Genomic DNA, 7,390 nt, shown 5'->3' with positions numbered 1-7,390 from the left:
CTCCTCCTCCTCCTCCCCCTAGCCTCCCTCCCTCCCTCACTCCTCCTCCCTCCTCCTCCCCCCTTTCTCTTTTCGCAACATTGACGCAACCAAAAAATACTGGAACAAAAGAAACAACTTCCTTGAAGCTTTGCTGAAACTGCACTTAGTCGGAGAATGGCAGCTTGCTGTCAACTTGCCTCGCTCGGGTGGGAAACATCGAGGTGAGGGGTGGCCCGGCTGGCAGCGACTGAGTGAAGAGAGAGCGAGACAGAGAGAGAGAGAGAGAGAGAGAGAGAGAGAGAGAGAGAGATGCGGGCGAAGACTCCGGAATAGACAACCGAGTAAGTACGGATGAGACAGACACTTGAGTAATTTCAACTTTTCCTGCGTGACCTCTCGAGTGAGCAGAGGTGCGAGTAGATCTGATCGGCTGTCTAAAGTCTCTTCGTGATGTGGAACTGACGGGGGTAGAATATTATAGTAACAGGCCGAGATATTCATTGTGTGCATGTGTTTTTCAGAATGAGAAGTTTGTCATTTTGCAGTCATTGACAACGGCGGCGTAACTAAACTGTCAACTCCAAATATGGGCCGGGGATATACTACGCTCTTTAAATGGGGTTTCTATGAAAAGCGTACAAACGGAGAGGCTTTTTTTTTTTCCCCGAGTAAACGCGAATGTGTTGGTGACATATACGCGCTGTAGCCGGGTGCAAGAGGATCCCAAACATGCCCGTAACGTAGCGGCGCGTTCTACGCTGTTTTCTTTTCTTCTTCTTTTTTAATCTTTTCAATTATAAACTCGGGAGGTTTGTCGTGATTTTAATTGGACTGTGCAACTTTGCTTTGAGGTTTGACGCGGAAGATCGCTGCGCTTCCTCGCTTCAGTGTTTGTGTGTGTGTGTGTGCGTGTGTGTGTGTTTTTTTTTTTTTTTTTTTTTTACTGCACGAACAAAGGGCTGGATGGAGTAGTCGGCTCCCGCACAGAGCGTCGGTGGGAGAGAGCAAGCGGGCTGTTTACAATAATAACACGGCGGCTGTGACGTCACCGCGAATGACGGCCGGCGCGGCCAATGAGGGCGCCGCTTGGCCATCAGCAACACGCTATATTTGGAAAGCGGTTACATCATCGAGGCGCAACATTTTGACCAAGGAAGGCGGGACTTCCGCGGGAACTCTCCAGTTTGTAGTCCAGAAACAGGACAATAGACACACTTTTAAGTGTTTTTGTTGTTTTGTTTTGCTTTTTCTTCGTCTTCTTTTTAAAGCTTACATTAGGATTTAATACACAACGTAGAGATTGTAATAACGCAGGCTTGAAAGTGCCGCATTTAAATAAATTAACTAAATTAGTAAATAGTTATTTACAAATCAAAAAAGGTCTAGAATAAAAGTGTCATATGACTAAGATAAGAAGGTAAATAAATAAATACATGATATTTAAATAAAGTGGCTCTAGGTTTTTTATGTATCTCTTTCTCAAATACATTAAAGTCGACTTACTTTGCGTTACACTCGGCCGTATAAAAGTGCTCTACAAATGAAATTGAATTGATTGACCGTGATGAATTAATCAAATTTATAAATTTACAGCTGAGATCATTTTTTGGTGGGTATAAAAAGTCCACACATCCTTGTTAAAATGCCAGGTGTATTTAGTAGGCGCAAGGTTGAACTGGTTCTCTTTCTGCCAGAGAAAACAACCAGGCCTCACTAAAATCAAAAACTTCCCAGTGGTAAGTTTGGCACAAAAACGATGCATCTTCAATAATACACTGCATGTGTCGTGAATTGTTGTTGTAGTTGTAGCATCATTCCTTGGAACAAGCACTTTTGTCAAGTTGGATTGAATCATAAACACACCTTCAGGTGTTTCACAGAAAGCTGAACATGAGGAGCTTTCAGTTTTCAGCATCACTATTTTCTAGCTGGTATTTTTCTGCAGGTAGACTCCTACCAAATAAGACTGAATGCTGAAATTAAAGTAATAGTTTGAAGGTGTGTACACTATCAAACAGTTTATTGCAGCTTCTTTATTTTTTGTAATTATTTTTATTTAAAAGACTAGTTTGTTTTTCAGTTGAATTGTACAAGATGTTTGTCACCAAAAAGGTTAAAATGACTCCGATGATTCAGTCTCATGTTTTAACACTTGGATATTTAGCAGGTGTGTGAAGATTTTATATATCCACATTATTGTAGATATTAATTTACACAGTATTAGGGAGTTTTGCTTTGAGTAGCATAGCAATGCCTCGACCCATTTTTTGCCGCTCCCTGCCTGTAAGCTGTCTGAATTAAGGCTATAGACACCTTACCCTCACCTACAAATGGAAAGATAAATGGAAAACTTTCCAATCATGAGCAACAAAGTCATAGAGAGGAAAGTCAAGTACCCCCAACCATCACAGTACCAACGACCATCTGCCATGACCGAATGTGGGGCGAGCGGACGGAGCAGACACAAACATAAAAATCAGGTTTCTGGCACTTGGTCATAACAGGTTTATATGATTTCATAACATACCGTAACACAGGAACTATGAATTAATTACTTAATGACTTAAATACTAAACCTTAAATTATATAGGATATGCATACTTTGATTTATACTGAAATTTGAAGCATTTCCAGGCAAATTAAATGACTGGCAATCTAAGGCAGAGTTAAGATCTGTAAAGTCGGATTCACTTAAAGTGTTGTTTTTGCTTTGCGCTGTGCTGCTTTAATTTTGTATCACATTTCATGTTTCAAGCGAGAAAATTATCCACTTCAATTTAAATAGCCATTCAATGCAAACCTGATGAGTGATTCACCATTGATGAAATAGCCATTTGCATAAACTACTGCAACATTTTTGAGACTGGAGTTGTTTTAAGATGAAACAAATCCATGATTGCTTTTAGTTTCAACCTCTGGGACCAAATAAACTTTATATTGTACAATGTGAAGCTACAGAAAAGAAATGCCTATTCACTGGTGAACTAATAACTAGATGAAACTTCAGAAATGCTGAAACATCTCTTTAAAATTGTGCTGTTTATTTTAAATACCTTAGCAAAAACCCATTTGATATATCTGCTTTGCACTATAAGAGTGTTCCCTTTTCAAGCAGCTGTATCCAACCTGTAACTGTTGATTTCAACTCTCTGCAGTCTCTTCTGCAGAGAGAAGAAATATATTGTTGACATTTGTTAGAAATGACTTCAAAATTGCACATTTGTTCAACAATGTCACAGGAAATTACAAGGAGCCAGTAAAGCTGCAGCAGAAGGTAGAACTTGTTGTAGAGAATTTTCCCTTAATCTTGATGCTCATAAGTGTCTCCCGCTTATACGTATTCTGGATTTACTTGTTTTTCTGGATTTTTGTTGGCATTATTGTGATATATCTGCTCTGAAAATGAATGGTGTGAACTTACAGTGAGGAGAGAGTAAGCTTTGCCTCGATGCATGCTGTTTCCACAGGGCACATGTGAGGAAAAGTACTTTCTTCAAACCAAAATGTAACTTTTTGACCAATATGTGAAATTGTTTTAACACTACTCTTGAGGTGGAACATGGTGTTGGCAGCATCATACTGTGTGGACGGCAGGGGGAGGGAGTCAGAGTTGACTGGGAAATGTATGGAACTACATCCTAGACGAAAACTTTGAAAAACTTTAGAAATGCTCTTCCAGAATTGCAAAGCACAGACTCCAGGAGCCTGAATATAAATGTCAGACACTCTTCCAAATTATTTTTTAAATAACTTTCCGTCATCTTTGTGATATTAACTACTGCGTATTGGTCTGTCACTTAAAGTCATAAGAAAAGTTTGTGGTTAACGTGACAAAATGTGAAAATGTTCAAAGAGTGTGAATACATTTGCAAGGCACTGAACTGTAGCATTACACACTTTAGTACTGCACAGAGCAAAGAAGGTTTCTCTTACTTGCTGAAGACAAATAACTCAAAAGTTCTGAAAATAGAAATATTATTTGTGCCAATCAAACAGAAAATGAGTCATGAAAGAAGAGGTGTGCTTAAGTATGAGGAAAAAACAGTGGTGCAATACTCCTACAAAGTGGGTTTGATTATTGTTTGTTAAAAATCCAGTAAATAAATGATCTGACATTAAATGCTTCTGATCAAGAAAGTCAAGGATGTCTTTGAGAACACAGAGTGTACACTCGTCTAAGAACAATGTTTAACGATTGTTATCATAAAATTATAATAAAGCTAACAAAAAATTCAAACCCTTAAGGAAAAGGATAGAGGATATAAAACAGGGGTCTGTGACTCCAGTCTCTGAGTGGCACAGTCCTGCAACTTCTGGATGCATCCCTGGTTCAGTAGTGAATGACCAGGACTTTGCAAAAAAAACAAAAAAGTAAAAATAGCTGACGTTCAATGGAGATAATTCAGGTTTTTGATCCAGGGATGCGTACAAAAAGCTACTGGACAGTATATGTATATATATGTATATATATACATGATTATGTAAGTATGTGCCTGTGCATGTGTGTGTGTAGTGTAGTGTAAAGGCTTTTTTTCCTCAAAATTTTGAAGACATGTTTGAAATTTAAAAGTCTGAGCAGCTGTTTACAATGTTCTAATTTATACAGTATACTCATCTGAACACTAGACGTATACTGAAACATTTTGACTGAGCTGATTTTCTTTGATTAAGAAGCATTACTGTGTCCCTTTATGTAACGGAAGGGTAAAAAGCCAGAGAAACAAAACTTTCTAGAACTTGCACAGGAAGAAAATGCTGGATGTAGACGTGGTCTAGCAGTTTAACAGGATGCTTTGTCCAAATGGCTCTAGATTGATCTCATTCATCAACACAATTGTTTCCAAACTTTACCTTTGAGAGGAATTTTGTTGATGTGCTTTTTAGGAGATCAGTCACACTATTACTCTTTCTTTGTTTTCTCTGATTTGCATAATTTGCTATTCAAACCTGGGGTGTGTAACTTTTACATAAAAAAAAAAGTCTTTCTGAATATTTGTTAAAACTGTCCTGTGTCGTGACTATGTTGTGACAGTATGATATGAAACAGATCATTTGTGAAAAAATTGAACTCCTTCACCTTCTCCCAGTGCTACTGCTGCTGTCTGAAGAAATCCACCGCTCCCGGTCAAAAATTACCAACCAGAGCCAGGAGGAATATTTTAGCGATGTCAATCACACTCGTGTAGGTGTTGCTCAATGACCCTCCTCCTGACTCTGATTGGTTGTTTCTGAAACAGCTTTATATTTCTGTTTCCACTGGGAGCACTGGGAGAAGTTAGAGGAGTTCCAGTTTTTTTAAACAGATTATCTGTGTCTTTATGCCGTCACAACATAGTGACAGATTTAACAAATATGTCAAAAACATTTTTTTTATAAAAGTTATATACTCCATCTTTAATGAATAGTCATTTTCATTTACATGAAATCATTCTCTTCACTCGTCAGCGTGCAGCTGCATCTTAAAAATCATTTAGATCCCAGTGGCAATTTGTTTCAGTCAAAAAGACTGAAAAGATTGTAAGTTGGCCTTTAAAAACCTAATTTTTCAAGGTAACTCCTCTGCCCTAGGATTAGATCTTGTTTGTGTTGAGTCCTCTGTGTAATCCCTCTTAGCAGCTAGCCTTAATAAAGAATAAAATGCTGAAGGGTGTGGACAGTTCACTCAAGATAAGAAAAAAAAAAGCTACAAGAACAGGAAGCGAAATGAATCGTGTTTTGTTGGGGGATTTAAATCGTCACAAAAACCTTTCTGGGAATTGGGAAAACGCTCACAACACCAGATAGGGCACTGGAAGTTTGAATGAGGGAGCAGGAAGAACCGACCTCTGTGGTCTGTAGTCGAATCTGTCACGCATCATGCATGACAGCATTTGGCCTTTTGGCACCTGACTCTACGTTTACAGTAAAATTTGAAGAAATATACGGTTTGCAGAGTGTTGTGCAAGCATTAAAACTCTTGAACCGTTTCGTATTTGTATGTCACAACCAGAAAGCTGCAATGTACTTTAAGCTTTTTTTTATTGACACCGATTTTACTGAAAAACTAGCACAAAGTAATGCAAGAGGTGAAATGACATATGGGTTTTCTTTTTTTTTTTTCACTAATTAAAATCTGAAAAGGAGTGAGAACACGTTTATGTGCTCAGCCTCCTCATGTTGGAGTTTGCAATTACATCTGCAACTCTTTAGAGGTATCTCTCCACCAGCTTTACTCATCTAGAGATTAAAATTCACATTCCTCTTTGCCAAATAGCTCAAACTCGGACGTACTGGAAAAGGAACATCAGTGAACAGCAATTTTGAAGTCTTTACACAGGCTCTCAATTAGATTTAGATCGTAACTTTGACAGGGCCATCCTAAAACATTCATCTAACATTGATCTAAAGCCTGCCATTACTGCTGTATTTTTGGGGTCTCTGTTCTACTGAAAAATGAACCTCTGCCCCAGTTTTCTTCCAGAATCACCTTGTATTTAGTTCCACTTAACCTCCAATGCAATCATACTAGCTTCTCTGTCTTTTCTGATGGTAAGCAACCCCAACGCATCATGCTGCCTCCACCACGTTTCGCTGTGGGGATGGTGTGTTTTTGATATTAGCTTTCAGTTTTCAGTGCATGACTAATAATTGTCCTGTCAACAAATTCTGATGTCTGCAGCTCATCTAGAGTTATTATTTGCCTCATGGTGGCATGTATGACTAATACCAATCTAGCCTCTGCTTTCTCAGTTTATGTGGACGACCATGACTCTGTCGGTTTTGTATTTGCGCCATACTCCCTTGGGTGGTTGTTTTATAATGTAAAATGATCCCCTGACCTGTTCCCAGATCTTCAGGATGCCCTTGTTCGATAATATTTTCTAATATTTTCTGAGGCCTTGACAAGACGGCTGTATTAATCCTGAGATTAAGTTGAGCTCTGCTCAGTAATTAGGTGGGTTCTGAAGACAGGACTTCCGTTAGGGAGCATGTGGCTGAAAACCTGTTCAGGACACACTTTTCAGACTTGTATTTGAACAAATTGTTGAAAACAATGTATTTTTCTTTCTCTTCGCTCTTCTCTTCACGTGAAATCAGAACAAAATGTACCGAAGATTTGCTTGTATTGTGACGAAATGTGGGAAAGTTCAGTGTGAAGAAACGCTTTTTTTTTTTTTTCCAGAGCTGTGTATGTAAGCAACACGCTTTGGAGTGAGACGGTGTTCATTTTAAGGATCATAATGAAACTTCTGTTCTTGATGTAGTGTCTCACATCACGTGCAATAACTGTTTGTCTTATCTCTTTTTATTAGTAAAAAAAAAAAAAAGAAAAAATCTCAGTCTCTATCATCACAGCAGTGTTTTCCTTCCTAATTGTCCCTTATTTGTTATGTAGCCACAGACTGCGGTATGAATTATGCCCACTTAA

General features: G+C 38.5%; 1 long non-coding RNA gene across 1 annotated transcript in view; it reads left to right on the top strand.

Moving 5' to 3' along the window:
- Positions 1–238: 238 nt before the first annotated feature.
- The window catches only part of LOC107836617 (uncharacterized), a 26,883-nt gene continuing 19,731 nt past the window's right edge, over positions 239–7,390 (top strand). Inside the window, exon 1 of the long non-coding RNA XR_001662562.1 lies at positions 239–323. This is a non-coding gene — a long non-coding RNA (uncharacterized LOC107836617). The remainder of the gene's footprint in view (positions 324–7,390) is intronic.

The sequence above is a fragment of the Poecilia formosa genome, unplaced genomic scaffold (genome assembly GCF_000485575.1).
Source record: "Poecilia formosa unplaced genomic scaffold, Poecilia_formosa-5.1.2 Scaffold70, whole genome shotgun sequence".
Lineage (NCBI taxonomy): Eukaryota > Metazoa > Chordata > Actinopteri > Cyprinodontiformes > Poeciliidae > Poecilia > Poecilia formosa.
Note: the sequence above shows the minus strand (reverse complement) of the source record. Positions and strands in the feature narration are given on the sequence as shown.